The 16,547-nt window shown below is 48.3% G+C and overlaps 1 pseudogene; it reads right to left on the bottom strand.

The window, feature by feature from the left end:
* Positions 1-16,173, bottom strand: part of LOC147118437 (uncharacterized) — a 725,353-nt pseudogene extending 709,180 nt beyond the window's left edge.
* Between the last annotated feature and the right edge of the window lie 374 nt (positions 16,174-16,547).

Here is a 16,547-nt window from a genome sequence, read left to right on the forward strand (position 1 = left end):
GAAACTCCGAGTGGTCTTGTTATTTATATGCTGGAACTGTTTGTTTTCAACTTCCCTCCACACATTTGGTTTTAACAAGTCCAAGCTGGACCGCAACCTCCTGTTATAGAACATCATGGCAGGACTTTGGTTTGTCACTGCATGAGTGGCGTTTCGATATGCCAGTAGGAATTTGTCCACCTTGTGTTGTAGTGGAATCTGATCTTCGCTCATGGCCTTTATTGCTTTTTTGAACGTTTGTACAAATCTCTCGGCCAACCCGTTTGTAGCCGGATGATATGGGGCAGAGGTATAATGTTTCACCCCATTCTTCTTCATGAATTTCTGGAATTCTTCTGACACGAACTGCGGTCTGTTGTCTGAACATATTTGTTCTGGCAATCCATTTCTTGCAAATATCGTTCTTAGCACCGCGATCGTCTTTTCCGAGGTAGTGGTAGTCATCTTAATCACTTCTGGCCATTTAGAATGTGCGTCCACCGCAATTAAAAACATGGAGTCCATGAATGGACCAGCAAAGTCAATATGTACACGTTGCCATGGGGTTGAAGGCCATTCCCATGGATGCAGCGGTGCAATCGGAGGTGCATTTTGCACTTTTTGGCACCCTGAGCAGCTTTTCGTCAGATCCTCTATCTGTTGGTCGATACCCGGCCACCACACATAAGCCCTAGCAAGGCTTTTCATCTTGACTCCCCCCAGATGACCTTCAACCAGTTCCTTTAGAACTCTCTCTCTTAACTTAGGAGGAATAATCACCCTTGTTCCATACATCAATGTTCCTTGACAGACGGACAGCTGTTCTCGTCTTGCTGAGAATGCCGGTAACAATGGATCACCATGTGCTGGCCATCCCTTCACTGTCACTTCGTAGACCCGGGACAGTGTCGGGTCGTTCCTGGTTTCTCTTTCAATACTTGCATTGGTGACTGGTAAACATTCGATGATGGTCGAGTGAAATAACTCAACAGGGTCAACCGTCGGTGCCTCCTCCTCTGTAGGTAGTGGCAGGCGCGACAGCCCATCAGCATTACCATGCTGCTTTGTACCTTTGAATTCGATCTGATATTGATGTGCCCCTAGGAAAAGGGACCATCTCTGGAGTCTCTGTGCTGTCATCACCGAAACACCCTTCTTAGGGTTAAAAATGGATACCAACGGCTGGTGGTCTGTCAGAAGCATAAACTTTTGGCCCTGCAGGTAATGATTAAACTTCTTTACTCCCCACACAAGGCTGAAAGCCTCCCTATCTATCTGAGCATAGTTGCGCTCAGCGGAGGTCAATGATCTGGATGCGAACGCAACTGGCCTCTCCAGGCCATTTGGCAACTTGTGTGAGAGTACTGCCCCAATACCATATGGAGAAGCATCACAAGCCAAACGAATAGGCAGCATTGGGTTGAAGTGAGCCAACACTTCCTCTGAGGTGATCAATGCCTTGCTTTTGCGAAAGGCCCTCTTACAGTCCTCGCTCTACTTCCATGGTACTCCCTTCTGCAAAAGAGCATTCAGCGGGTGCAGCACCATGGATAAATTTGGAAGAAACTTCTGGTAATAGTTAATCAACCCTAGGAACGACCTCAACTGGGATACATTATCCGGAGCGGGAGCCTTCACAACAGCTTCGATCTTGTCAGGAGACTTATGAAGCCCCTCCTGGTCAATGACATGACCACAGTACAAGATCCGCTTCTGAAAGAACTCACATTTCTGGCGATTAACTCAAAGTCCATATTCTTTCAATCTGGTGAGCACCAGTTCCAAATTTGCAAGGTGTTCCTCGTCATCATCTCCTGTAATCAGAATATCGTCCAGGTAACATTGTGTGCCTGGAATTCCCTGTAATACCTGCTCCATGGCCCTCTGCCAAATTGCTGGAGCCGATGCCACTCCAAAAACCAGTCTATTATACCGGTACAAGCCTCTATGCGTGTTGATCGTGAGATACTGGCGTGACTCTTCCTCAACTTCCATCTGTAAGTACGCCTGCGCCAGGTCTATCTTGGTGAAGTGTTTCCCGCCAGACAACGAAGCGAAGATATCCTCAATCCGTGGAAGTGGATACTGCACCGTGTGAAGCACCGGATTAACAGTGATCTTGAAATCTCCACAGATGCGAACCTTCCCTGGTTCCCCCAACTTGTTGCTCGATGAACGCTTCATGATGGGGACAATGGGCGTGGCCCACTCACTCCAGTCTACCTTAGACAGTACTCTTGAACGTTCTAGCCCTTCCAGCTCAGCTTCCACAGCAGGTCGTATCGCATAAGGTACCGGTCTGGCTTTGAAAAATTTCGGGTTTGCATGTTCTTCAACCTTGATGTTTGCCGAAATTCCTCTCAGTGTTCCCAGTCCCTGTTGGAACACCTCTTTAGCATCGTCCAATATTCTGGACAATCGTTTAGGTTTGACATCTTTTTTACCGGAATCTACCGTTAGTGCTTTTAAGGAATGCCAGTCTATATTTATTTTCCTAATCCACTCCCGTCCCAGTAGTGGTGGACCGCCCTCAGGTAGCACATATAAGTCCATTCCTCAGCTTTCTTTGCCCTTGTGGACCACCTTTACCTCTATCTTCCCGATGGGGTATACTCTTTGCCCCGTGTATGTTTTCAATACAATCTCCGTATCCCGTAGGGGAATATGTGGGAATAACCTTTTGTAATCTTGCTTATTCATGACCGTCAATGCCGATCCAGTGTCCAATTCCATCTTCACTTGGACTCCTGCTATCTGAAGTGTGACCCAGATTGTTTGGAGGTCTGCTTCATTACCAACATTGTGTACTCTTAGACTACCCAGTTCATTACTGCTGAAGTCTGAATTTGACTTCTGTTCATTTGAACTGTTCTCTGTCACCTTGTGTACCTTTCTGTACTTTTCCTGCGGTGACTTTTTGTTGCTGGTCTTCTTTCCTGACCGGCATACTTTAGCTATGTGACCAAGCCTGCCACATTTTCTGCATTCCTGATTTTTGAACCAGCACTGGTTCTGATCGTGCATTGTCTTTCCACAATGATAACATTTTACTGTACCCAAGACCATTTGATTGGTGCTGAGTTCCGGTGACCGTAGCTGCATTTCCGCAGTGCCTCTCGCTGCAGCTTCGTGCGATGCTGCAATAGTGACAACTTTATCAAGCGTGAGATCATTCTCCTCAAGCAGTCGCTTTTGTGTTCCTTCTTTTAACAATCCACACACAAATTTATCTCTCAGCGCATCTGCTAGTCCTGTTCCAAACTGACAGTACTTTGATAGCTTACGCAGTTCAATTAAAAATTCAGCGTTGCTTTCGTCTTTCAGCTGCGTTCTTCTGTAAAATTTAAATCGTTCTGCTATCATCAGCGGCGTGGGGTTTAAATGATTTTTCAGGACAGTAACAATATTCGCGAAAGTCTGATCCGTCGGTTTATCTGGTGACAGAAGGTGCTTCAATAGCCCGTATGTCTTCACACCGATTGAGCTTAATAAGGTTAGTTCTTTCTCATCATCTGGTACCTTATTTGCTTTACAATAAACTTCCATGCGTTCTACATACGTGGTCCAATCTTCGATATCGCTATCAAAGGTATTAATGTTCCCATGTTTAGGCATCCTTGCAAGTTTTAAAATTTTTCTTTTTCTCAAAATGGCAGCTTCCCGCGCTTGTCTTCTTCCCCCGCCTACTAAAATGGCGGCTTCCCACGTTTGGCGGTCTTTCCCACACTCGTCTTCTTCCCCCGCCGACTACAATGGCGGATTCCCGCGTTTGCCTTCTTCCCCCGCTGACTGCAATGGCGATTGCCGTGCTGCTGCCGTTCTCGCCTCCCCAGCGGTTCTCAATTCCCCAACGCGGCTTTTACTCCCCTGCGGTTCCCGTGGGCATTCACGCTTCCCCTGCTGTTGCGCCTCTCAGCCCCGCATGCAGCGCGGTCCTTTACACCGGCTGTGTTTGAGTTCTCCGCGGCTCTCATGCCTTAAGCTGCCCCAGTCGCTGCGCCTCTTGGCCTCGATTGCAGCCCGGCCCTTTTCACCGGCCGCGGTCGAGTTCTCCGCCCTTTTCCCTCCGTTTTCCCTCCCCCACTCCACAGTCAACGCGGCCGACTTTCTGCTCGTGTCGCTGATCGGCTTACCCACCACCATGGTAGAAGGGATGATCACTGCCTGTCGCTGATGGAGGGCTTCGTGGTCAGAATTTTTCTTTTTAACCCGGGTTCTCGATGCCTCCCGTGCGATGGTGCTCAGCAGGATGATGAGGGCGGATGCCTCTTCTCGACGCCCGTTCTGAGGACGAAGCTGCCTTGGATGTAAAACTGCCGCAGGGTAAGATCGGACTCGTCGCCACTGTTAAGTCTGTGTGTCCCAGTTATGCTTATTATAAATCACTGGACACAGACCACAAGAATAACTTTAACAGGTCTTTACTATTCGGAGGTCAGGGCTGAACTGCCCAGCAAATCCCTACACAACACTTATATACCGGTGTGGTCACCACCGGTATTACAGTATACAGCAGCCAAGAGAAAGTAGTACATCTCTCAAGGTAGTTCTCTTAAGGTGGAACAGGTTACATACACCACAGCGCCCACGCTTCCCCACCATGAATCCTCAACAGCGAGGTCTCCCGCAAGTGAACTTTGGTCAGGATAGTGCTGGGTTGGGGGCCATGCCCCACCCAGCTGGGGCCATCTCCGCCCCATGGGAGGAGTAGGCAAGTTCCTCCGGACACTGTCCGGTTTTTCCCGAAGATCGCTGCAGGGTCTCCTGGATTCGTCCAGTGGCGAGGTGATCCCCAACATTCCGTATCCGTATCTTCATTCGATGCCCAGCTCAGGCTGGGCGAACAGGGCAGCTTCTTTGTCCAATCTCCTGCAAAAACTTAAAAGGACATGCTGCCAGGTCTCACTGACCTGCTGCCTTAGGTGGAGACATGGTCGGGTCCCTTGACCTCGGACCAAAATGTGCGGCATCGGCAGCGGGTGGAGGCGGAGCTGAGCGGCAGAGCGACTACAAGAGGCTCCAGAGGCCCAGGTAGGCCCCAGTGCGGCATCGGCAGCGGGTGGAGGCGGAGCTGAGCGGCAGAGCGACTACAAGAGGCTCCAGAGGCCCAGATAGGCCCCAGTGCGGCATCGGCAGCGGGTGGAGGCGGAGCTGAGCGGCAGAGCGACTACAAGAGGCTCCAGAGGCCCAGGTAGGCCCCAGTGCGGCATCGGCAGCGGGTGGAGGCGGAGCTGAGCGGCAGAGCGACTACAAGAGGCTCCAGAGGCCCAGGTAGGCCCCAGTGCGGCATCGGCAGCGGGTGGAGGCGGAGCTGAGCGGCAGAGCGACTACAAGAGGCTCCAGAGGCCCAGGTAGGCCTCACCAATCTCCAATCTCAGGGAAGGAGAGAGTTAAAAAGCCATTTAAAAAAACAGCTGAGGCGGAAGTCCAGCTCGTGAGCTTTTTTTCAGAAGCGGACCTGGTGGGAAGCACCCAGGTGAAAGGTATTTAAGGAGGGTGGTGGCTTAAACCCGAGTTCCTACAGAGTAGGAAACCCCACCCACCCTCCTCCTCTAACCTAGTAGTCTTTTAGCAGCTGTCTAAAAACAGAGGTCACAAATTTTTTGGTCTCAGTTTCTTTTCAGCAGGGCAGGAACCGGGAGGAGCGGGAAGTCGGCGTAGGACCAAGGGGACACAAGACCGGGAAGTCAGCGAAAGACCAGGGAGGTAAGACTAACTGGTAAGTACTTTCCTCAAACCTTCCTAGAAAGTAAAACCAAAACTAGTGGGATTTGGTTAGTTTAAAAAGGAATAAGAGGAGTACAGTATACATTGGTCTAAGTAAGCTTCGGGAAAACAAAAGTCGATAAATAAACTAAAACTAGAAAATTAAAAAGTAATATAAGGGTTAAGTCATGGCAGTAGAGCTCGGACCTGTGTCATGCTCCTCCTGTAACATGTGGGAAATCAGGGACGCTTCCTGTGTCCCTGACGACTATGTGTGCGGGAAGTGTGTCCAGCTGCAGCTCATGTGGGACCGCATGACGGCCCTTGAGCTGCAGATGGACTCACTTTGGAGCATCCACGATTCTGAGAGGGGTGTGGATAGCACATTTAGTGAGTTGGTCACACCGCAGGTTAAGGCCAGCGTAGACAGTACATGGGTGACCAAAAGGCAGAGCAAGGGCAGGAAGGTAGTGCAGAAATCCCCTGGGGTTGTCTCCCTTAGCAACAGGTTCACCGTCTTAGGTACTGTTGTCGGGGGGGGTGACGCATCGGGGGAAGGCACCAGCAGCCAGGCTCATGGCACCATGACTGGCTCTGTTGCAAAGAAGGGAGGGAAAAAGAGTGGCAGGGCTATAGTAATAGGGGATTCGATTGTAAGGGGAATAGATAGGGGTTTCTGTGGTCGCGACCGAGACTCCAGGATGGTATGTTGCCTCCCTGGTGCAAGGGTCAAGGATGTCTCGGCGCGGGTGCAGAACATTCTGGAGGGGGAGGGGGAACAGCCAGTTGTCGTGATACATGTTGGTACCAACGACGTAGCTAAAAAAAGGGAAGAGGTCCTACAAGTAGAATTTAGGGAGTTAGGAGCCAAGCTAAAAAGTAGGACCTCGAAGGTAGTAATCTCTGGATTACTACCAGTGCCACGTGCTAGTAAGAGTACAGAGAACAGGATAGTTAGGCTAAATACGTGGCTTGAGCAGTGGTGTAAGAGGGAGGGTTTTAAATTTTTGAGGCATTGGAACCAGTTTTGTGGTAGGTGTGACCTATACAAAAGGGACGGTCTACACCTGTGCAGAGATGGAACTGATGTTCTCGGGGTAATTTTTGATAAAGCAGTTCGGGAGCATTTAAACTAGTATGGCAGGGGGCTAGAAACCTATGTAGTGAAATAGAGGAAAGTGAAAGGCAGACAGAAATAAATGGTAAAAGGGTGAGGAACAAAAAACAAAGGGCCAAACTAATTCATAAAAAATGTGAGCATAAAAAAAGCCTGAGGGTTTTATACCTTAATGCGAGAAGCATCAGGAACAAGGTAGATGAATTAGCTGTGGAAATAGAGGTTAATAATTATGATCTAATTGGGATTACGGAAACATGGTTGCAGGGTGAGCAGGGCTGGGAGCTTAACATACAGGGGTATTCAGTATTTAGGAAGGATCGACAAAAAAGAAAGGGAGGAGGGGTAGCATTGCTAGTAAAAGAGGGGATAAATGCAATTGAAAGGAAGGATATTAACTCAGTTAATACAGAATCTATATGGGTGGAGCTAAGAAATAGCGAGGGGCGAAAAACATTAATAGGAGTGGTATATAGGCCTCCAAATAGTAAAATAGAGGTTAGGGAGGGCATCACGAGGGAAATTAGAGAAGCGTGCAATAAGAGCACAGCTGTCATCATAGGTGACTTTAACTTACATATAGATTGGACTAGCCTAATCAGTAAAAATAATGAGGAGGAGGAATTCCTTGAGTGTTTAAGGGATGGTTATCTGGATCAATATGTCGAGGAACCAACTCGGGAACAGGCTATATTGGACTGGGTACTGTGCAATGAGAAGGGACTAATCAGTAATCTTGTTGTACGGGGACCCTTGGGTCAGAGCGATCATAACATGATCGATTTCTCACTCGAAATGGAGAGCGAAGAAATCGACTCAGAGACTAAGGTCCTGAATTTAAACAAGGGGAATTATGATGCCATGAGACGGGAACTGAGTAGGTCTGATTGGACAACGTTCCTGAGAGGACTGGAGGTAGATAAACAATGGCAAACATTTAAAGATAGAATGACAAAATTGCAAAAATTGTTTATACCAATCTGGCATAAAAGGAAATCTAAAAAGGTGACTCAACCGTGGATAACAGGGGAAATTAGAGACAGCATAAAATCCAAAGATAGGGCGTATAAAATAGCCAAAAAAAGCGCCAGAGCGGAAGATTGGGAACAGTTTAAGATAGAGCAAAGGAGGGCAAAGGGCATGATCAAGAGGGGCAAAATAGCTTACGAAAACAAGCTGGCGGAAAATATAAAAACTAACTCCAAAAGCTTTTATAAATATATCAAAAGGAAAAGACTGGTGAAAACCAAAGTTGGTCCATTGCAGTCAGATACGGGGGAATATATAATGGGAAATAAGGAAATGGCAGATCAACTAAATGCATACTTTGGGTCAGTCTTTACGAAGGAAGACACAAAAAACCTCCCTGGGATATCGGGAAAAATAGGGACATTGGCAAAGGAGGAACTGACGCAAATCAATATCTCTAAGGATATGGTGTTAAGGAAGCTAAAGGGATTGAAGGTGGACAAATCCCCAGGGCCTGATAACATGCATCCTAGGGTACTGAAGGAGGTGGCCCTAGAGATAGCGGATGCACTAAGGATGATTTTTCAGAATTCATTAGACTCGGGAACAGTGCCGATGGATTGGAGGGTAGCTAACGTTACCCCACTATTCAAAAAGGGGGGTAGGGAAAAAGCAGGTAATTACAGACCTGTAAGCCTTACATCAGTTGTGGGCAAAATGCTGGAGTCCATCATTAAGGATGAAATAGCGGAGCACTTAGCAAATGGGGACAGGATAGGACAGAGTCAACATGGATTTACAAAGGGTAAATCGTGCTTGACTAATCTATTGGAATTTTTTGAGGGAGTAACTGGTAGAATAGATGGGGGAGAGCCAGTAGATGTGGTGTACCTGGACTTCCAAAAGGCCTTCGATAAGGTCCCACATAAAAGATTAGCATGGAAAATTGAGGCTCATGGGATAAAGGGGAAAGTTTTGGCGTGGATAGGGAACTGGCTGTCAGATAGAAAACAGAGAGTTGGAATAAACGGCTCATTTTCTGAATGGCAGGCAGTAACAAGTGGGGTACCACAGGGATCTGTCCTGGGCCCCCAGCTGTTCACAATTTACATTAATGACCTGGATCAGGGAGTCGGATGCAGCATTTCCAAATTTGCAGACGACACTAAACTAGGAGGTGGGGTGGGCTCAGAGGAAGAGACCAGGAAGCTCCAGAGCGATTTGGACAGACTGGGCGATTGGGCGGATAAATGGCAGATGCACTATAATGTGGACAAGTGCGAAGTTATCCACCTTGGGTGCAGGAACGGGAGGGCAAATTATTATTTAAATGGCAATAGATTGGGAGAGGGGGAAGTACAGAGAGACCTGGGTGTTCTTGTACACCAGTCACTGAAGGCGAGCATGCAGGTGCAACAGGCGGTCAAGAAGGCAAACGGTATGCTGGCCTTCATAGCAAAAGGGTTAGAATACAGGAACAGGGATACCTTGCTGCAGCTGTACAGGGCACTGGTGAGACCACACCTCGAGTACTGTGTACAGTTTTGGTCGCCTCATCTGAGGAAGGATGTTCTTGCCATGGAGGGGGTGCAGCGGCGATTCACCAGGCTGATACCAGGAATGGCGGGAATGACCTATGAGGAGAGACTATGTAGTTTAGGGATGTACACACTGGAGTTTAGAAGATTGAGAGGGGACCTCATAGAAGTGTATAAAATTCTGACAGGTCTAGACAGACTGGATGCAGAAGGAATGTTTCCCTTGGCGGGTGAGAACAGAACTAGAGGACATAATTTAAGGATAAGGGCTAAACCATTTAGGACAGAGATGAGGGGGAATTTCTTCACTCAGAGAGTGGTGAACCTGTGGAACTCATTGCCACAGAGGGCAGTGTACGCCAGCTCATTAAATATATTTAAGAGGGAATTAGATATATTTCTACGGGCAAAAGGGGTTAAGGGTTACGGAGAGAAGGCGGGGACGGGATACTGAATTAAAGGATCAGCCATGATCTCATTAAATGGCGGAGCAGGCACGAAGGGCCGAATGGCCTACTCCTGCTCCTATCTTCTATGTATCTATGTATAAAATACAAACATTCGGCACACATGTAAACTTAAACTCTTTAAACTTAAACTTAAAACTAGTTATATCAACAAAACTAAAATACACCTTAAAAGCATGCTATATTCACACATAGCTACAATACAAATGCCGCCCATCTCCGGACGGCCAGACTAAACTCTGGCACTGTCGCAGATTGCTGCTGGCTGCAGCGAAGCTGGACTGCCTCCTGTCTCTGGTCCCTCGCACCTTATGGCTGTTGATTGGGGACCTCTGCCCTTTGGCTTCTCCCCAGTTTGGGAGATTACTCTGTGTGGCAGGTACCCTGGTGACCACCTTTTCTTGGGCTTGCAGGCCCGCTGAGACCTTCTGAGGGGCGTCTCAATGGGGAAACTTTGGCTGGCGGACCCTGAGCCAGGGTCGCAGCCGTAGCTGGCTGGGAACCTTCTCCCCCATGTCCAAAACCGGTTACCAGCCCCCCTGCAAGAGGAATTGCTATCCCTGCTCCCCCAGGGTCCCACATCATGGGGGGGACTATTCTAGAGGCTGGCTGGGAAGCTGGTCCCTTTAAACAGGCGAGTGCGCCTGCGCAAACCTCCTCCCCTGAGTCCCGTGGCAGAGGCTATGAAGCCTCTGTCTTTAAACAAGCAGGTGCACCTGTGAGAAAAAGCTGAGGAAGAGCCGCTGTGGTCCCCCCGGCAACTGCGCCTGCATGAGCGTCCTCTTCAGAGTCCCTCAGCAGAGGCTGTGAAGCCTCTGTATTCAAGCAGCTGGCCGCACCTGCGCAAACCTCCTCCCCCTTGTCCCACGGTAGAGGCTGTGAAGCCTCTGGCTTCAAACAGCTGATCGCGCCTGCACGGGAAAACAGAAGAGGGGCCGCTAGGGTCCCGCAGGCAACTGCGCCTGCGCAAACAAGCACTTTACAGGGCTGGGGTACTGCTACACCAGTGCAGGCAACTGCGCCTGTGCGTTCGGTCTCTTTAAAAAAGGTTGGAAGAACTGCTGGGTCTTGCAAGCAGGCTTCTGCGCCTGCGCGTAAAGACTGAGCAGCAGGGATCTTTAAATGGCCGACTGCACCTGCGCGCTCGGCCTCACATTGAGCAAGAGCCGCTGGGGGTTCTGGGTTCACGACTGCACCTGCGCAAACCTCCTGTTGGCAAACCTCTCCCCTCAGGCGCGCGACCGTGCCTGCGCGGGAAAACTGAGTAAGGGCCTCTCGGAGTTCCGGGTCCGCGACTGCGCCTGCGTGAACCCGGTGTTGGGGAACCTTTTCCCTCAGGCGCTCGACTGTGCCTGTGCGGGAAAGGTTAAGAAAATCCGCTGGGGGTACGGGCTGTGGAACTGCGCTTGCGCGAACCTGATCCTGGCTAAACGCTCCCCTCAGGTGCATGACTGCACCTGCGCGAACCTTCTGTTCAGAAGACTGGGGGATTCCCGTCTCCAGACCAGCGACTGCGCATGCGTGGGCAGTCTCCAAGCGATCTGTGAATGGATGGGCAGCAGCCTGCTGATTTCTGATCCCAGGCTTCTGTTTCTCCATTTCTAAGCCACATAACCTTTCCAAATTTTTACTTTTGCCAAAACTAGGGTCCCACTGGGGTAGGGAAGTGTCCCAATTTGTGGGCTGGTCATCTTCTCCCTTAGAACAAGCCACAGTGCCTATTTTTACAGGCTGTGAACTTGAACTTGTCTTGTGGGCAAACTCATGTCCTCTTACCTGAGTGGCTTTAAATGGGGAATTTTGGACTTGGACCTGCCTTTGGTCTGGGGCCAAATCTATCCTCTTTGTGCCTCCCTTGTCCCAGATTTCTGCTACTGGACCTGCTCCACATGGGTCCCAGAACTCTCCTTCCCTGTTCCCTGGCTTAAACAGCTTACTCTGCCCAGGAATGTCCCCCCCCCCCCGCCCCCCACACAAGCCACAGCACTTGCCTGCGAACTTGAACCTACTGTGGGCTGAGGATTCCTATTCTCAGGCTCACTCCCAGCTGCCTGGTTGGGGTTGACTTTAAACCCCTTTCTTTCCAGTGATTGTGGGGAGGCAGAGGTGGGTCAGGGGGCTGCAGCACCACTGATGGCTGCCCCCTTTCCCTGATTGGCCCTCATGAGAGATTTTAACGTCTCCAGGACAGACTCGATTGTGTCTGTCTCTGCCTTCTGAGTTGGGGCTGCAGGGTTCCTGGCTGTATCATCTCTCCCAGGCCTTTTACAATCCCTGCACCAGTGGCCCTCCTCCCCGCACTTGTAACAAGTGACCTTGTTCTGGGAGGGATGGCTCCCCTCCTGGCGCCACTCTTTCTGATATGGAGCCCCAGGTTTATCGAATTCCCTATCCAGCACTGTTCTGGGTGCTGCCTGTGGGATGGTTTCCCTTGGGCTGCCAGTAAAAACCGGCTGACCTGCCTTCGGGCTGATCAGGCAAATCATTCCCCTTGCTGCTTTTAAAGCCACGTTAAGGCTTTCTATCTCTGCCCTACAGGGGCCATGATCTGCTTCACTAAACCTTTGGGTGCAGGCCAGCTTATAGGCTGCCTTTACTTCCCTAAACCTTTCCTCCTGCTGTTTTACTTCTGAGATGAGGCGGGCATTCTCTTCCCGCAGTCTCATCTCAATTTTCCTGGTCTCAGTGATTTCCTGCACCAGGCGCTCTATAAATGCCTGGCATTTCTCAAACTGGGACGCCTGATTCTTGGCCTCTTTAAACTCCTCCTGCTCCCCCATCTCATCCTTCCTAAACCAGCCACCTATACCCCGATAGGTCAGCCTACACGCTGCTGCTAACATCCACAGGGTTACCCACATACTGAAAACGAGAGAAACAAGAGCTGGTACTTTCTCCAGATCCAAACCACTCATCAAATCAAAAACGGCCTGCTGTCCTGCCGCAGTCGCCATTTTGTAGGGGGGCATCTTTAAACTGGTTTAAGGTAATTCACCTGGTCTGCAGCCTTTGCCTGCAATCTGACCAATTTCCAATAAACCAATTTTAAAACAGCGGTTTCCTAACGCTACCCCACCTTCCAGTTCTGACTGCAGGACTTATAATTAATGATATTAAAATGGACACGTGGTTTGGATGAGAGAAAAATCAAGTTTTATTAACTAAAAGAAACTATAATCAAATATCAAACTATACCACACGAACACAGTAATTACAGTAAAATTGCTTAAATGGGGGAATGCAGACGGTAAAAACGAGGGGTAAGTGACTACAATGTTAATTAAACAATCTTAGCAATATCCCCTTAATTACCATCCCTTAACTCCTTACTAGGTTGTTTTGCTGAGGAGTCAGAAACTCTGCTCACATGTGGTCCAGCGAAGTGAGAGAGAGAGGCTCACCTGTGGTCCCAGGAAGTAAAGAGAGCGATAGCTTCTCAGGAGCTATCATATATACCTTGTGAGCCCCCTCCCCCCTCTGCGGTTTGCCTGTCTGGGAAATTCGCGCCCGAAAAGTTCCAATTCACAAGAGAAAAGCTGTGATTGGCTAACTCAAAGTGGTTGGACTGGGTTAGTGTCTGCACTGTGGGGCCGAAATGATCCCGCCCACATCCGGAGTTCACCTGGGCTAAAACAAAAGAGAATGCAACAGCCCTATTGTCTAGAATGCTAGGTGATTTAAACCCATTCAATTCTTAAAACGGTTGCAAATCGAAATCCATTCCATGATTTCAGTCTATCATTGTCTGTGAATGCCTTGAATGGCTATGTAAACAGAAGCAGTTTCAAATCCATAGTCCTGTGGTTTTCTCAAGTGGGCTAATCTCTTAAGTAAATATACAACTTCAAGTGCTTCTGAAGGGAACCTCCCTTTGATTGGCAGGTCTGACTCACAACCCCTGTATCCGCCCACTTTTTCACACAGACAACTTTGCTGCGAGCTGCTTGTCCTTTTGGCCAAGCTTTCTGTGGCCATTTTAAAACCTTTTGTGATTGCCCAAACTCCAGGGAACGATTTTATTAATAAAGTACTGTCTTCGGATGTGTGAATATTTTCCACAGAGCTCCACGACTCCCGTGTTGTCCACGTTCTTTCCATCTCAGAACAGTCTATTGTGGTTCTAGGCACATTTTAAAACATTGTAGACAAGTCACATCACCCAATTCTTCGTCTACGATGTGGACCAATATTTTCAATATTCTCAGGGAAATAGGCGAAATTTTGCAACCCCTACATGAGGTTCAAAAACATGAAATGGAAAAGGACGCGTCTAGTGACACTGGCGTTGTCAATAGTGGTTTCTAACCTTAATCACTATTTCCTAAGCCTAATATCCTATCGACTACCCCCAAGCACTGACCCCAATGCTGACCACTAACCCCAATCCTAACCAATAACGAATAGCCCCAACCACTAACTCCAATCCTAACCAATAACCACTAGCCCCAACCACTAACCACAATCCTAACCAATAACTATGAGCCCCAACCACTAACCCCAATCCTAACCAATAACCAGTAGCCCCAACCACTAACCCCAATTCTAACCAATAACCACTAGCCCCAACCACTAACCGCAATCCTAACCAATAACCATGAGCCCCAACCACTAACACCCAATCCTAACCAATAACCACTAGCCCCAACCCATAACTCCAATCCTAACCAATAACCACTAGCCCCAACCACTAACCCTAATCCTAACCAATAACCACTAACCCCAATCCTAACCAATAACCACGAGCCCCAACCACTAACCCCAATCCTAACCAATAACCACTAACCCCAATCCTAACCAATAACCACGAGCCCCAACCACTAACCCCAATCCTACACATTAACCCCAGCCCCTGACCAAGGATTATTGACAGGGATCAATGGAGGAGCTGAAGGCCTGATAAAGGAAGTATTTGAAACAATTATCTTGATTAAAGAAATAGTGCAAGGTATGTTAGTAACAAGAGATTAAATCAAAGAGAGCATCAAAATCAGCAATGACAAATACAAAGATCAGAACATTTCTAAGGCTGTCACATGCAGTGTGTGGAGTTTTTTTTTAAATCGGATCCAAGAGATGTTAAATGATACAGAAAATAACAGATTTCAAATCTTATGCAAGATAGTTCTGTAAAGGGGTGGTTCAAAGGAATTTCAGATGAGTGTAAAGTGAGACACGACAGTTCAGTCTATGACACCCACAAGCCGTGTACACAAATGGAACAAGTTTGGGGTTTGATGTGGTAGAAGGTGAACTAGATGAGAACTGAAATAATCCAGAGTAAGAAAAGGCCTAAAAATGGAACAGTCAGTAACAGAACATCAATTAGTCTCCTCTTATCATGGAGAAATCAAATATTAGACACACTGTGTGTTTGAAACAAAGCTGATTTATTTAATATTTGTCCAGAATATTAATCTCAAGCCCAGTTATTCTAGTTATTAACATCAGCAGAAACAAAGCCCAATTGCCAGAGTGAACATGGTTCAGTCCTGGGTGTGATTAACAGCAGCAATAACAGCAGAATCCAACCTCTGCAATCACTGGTGAACTCGCTGGTGTCTCAGCAGAGTGCGTGACTGAGTGAATCCCTTCCCACACACAGACTGGTGAATGGTTTCTCCCCAGTGTGAACTTGCTGGTGATTAAGCAGGTTAGACTTCCAAGTGAAAACCTTCCCACACACAGAGCAGGTGAAAGTCCTCTCCCCAGTGTGAACTCGCTGGTGTATCCGGAGATGGTATAACTGAGTGAATCCCTTCCCACATTCAATACACGTGAACTACCTCTTGCCAGTATGAACTCTCTGGTGTATCTGGAGCTTGGATAACTCTGCGAATCCCTTCACACACACGGAGCAGGAGAATGGTTTCTCACCAGTGTGAACTCGCTGGTGTCTATGGAGGCTGGATGACTGAGTGAATCCCTTCCCACATTCAATACACGTGAACGGCCTCTCCCCAGTGTGAACTCGCTGGTGTATCGGGAGCTTGGATAACTCTGCGAATCCCTTCCCTCACATGGAGCAGGTGAACGGCCTCTCCCCGGTGTGAGTGCGCCGATGAGTTTCCAGCATGGATGGATAATTGAATCTCTTCCCACAGTCCCCACATTTCCACGGTTTCTCCGTGGTGCAGGTGTCCTTGTGTCTCTCCAGGTTGGATGATCGGTTGAAGCCTCGTCCACACACAGAACACGTGTACGGTTTCTCCCCTCTGTGAACGGTGCAATGTTTTTTCAGGTTGTGTAACTGGTTAAAGCTTTTTCCACAGTCAGTGCTTTGGAACACTCTCACTCGGGTGTGTCTCGGTGCTTTTCCAGTCACACTGATGTTTGAAATCTTTTCCCACAGACAGAACAGACAAACATTCCTCCTTCCACATTCAAAGGCTGATGATATTCAGGTCCTGATGAATGGAGTGACTCTGTCAGATCTTGATGTGATGTTTGGTCTGAGTTTCCAGTCTGTAAATCCTCCCCTTCTAATACCCTGTAAAAGGAGTTTACAAAAGTCATCACTGTAAGTACAGGATAGAAATTCAGAACAGACAATTCTAGTTTCTATGGAACATTCTTTCCTCTCTTGTTCCCCAAAAGCTGTAAATCCCCGTCCCACACAATCTCCCTCCTCCCTGTGCTGAAATCCAAACCCATCGCACCATCTCCAACATTTCTTTCCTCCACTCCCAGTTTTCCCCCTCCCTCTACTCTGGTTCGGTTCAGTTCTACACCCGCTGTGTGCAGAGTGAGAATAAAATCAATGAGTCAATGATT

The sequence above is a fragment of the Somniosus microcephalus genome, chromosome 4 (assembly GCF_052327205.1).
Source record: "Somniosus microcephalus isolate GS21.2 chromosome 4, FLI_Smic_1.0, whole genome shotgun sequence".
Classification (NCBI taxonomy): domain Eukaryota; kingdom Metazoa; phylum Chordata; class Chondrichthyes; order Squaliformes; family Somniosidae; genus Somniosus; species Somniosus microcephalus.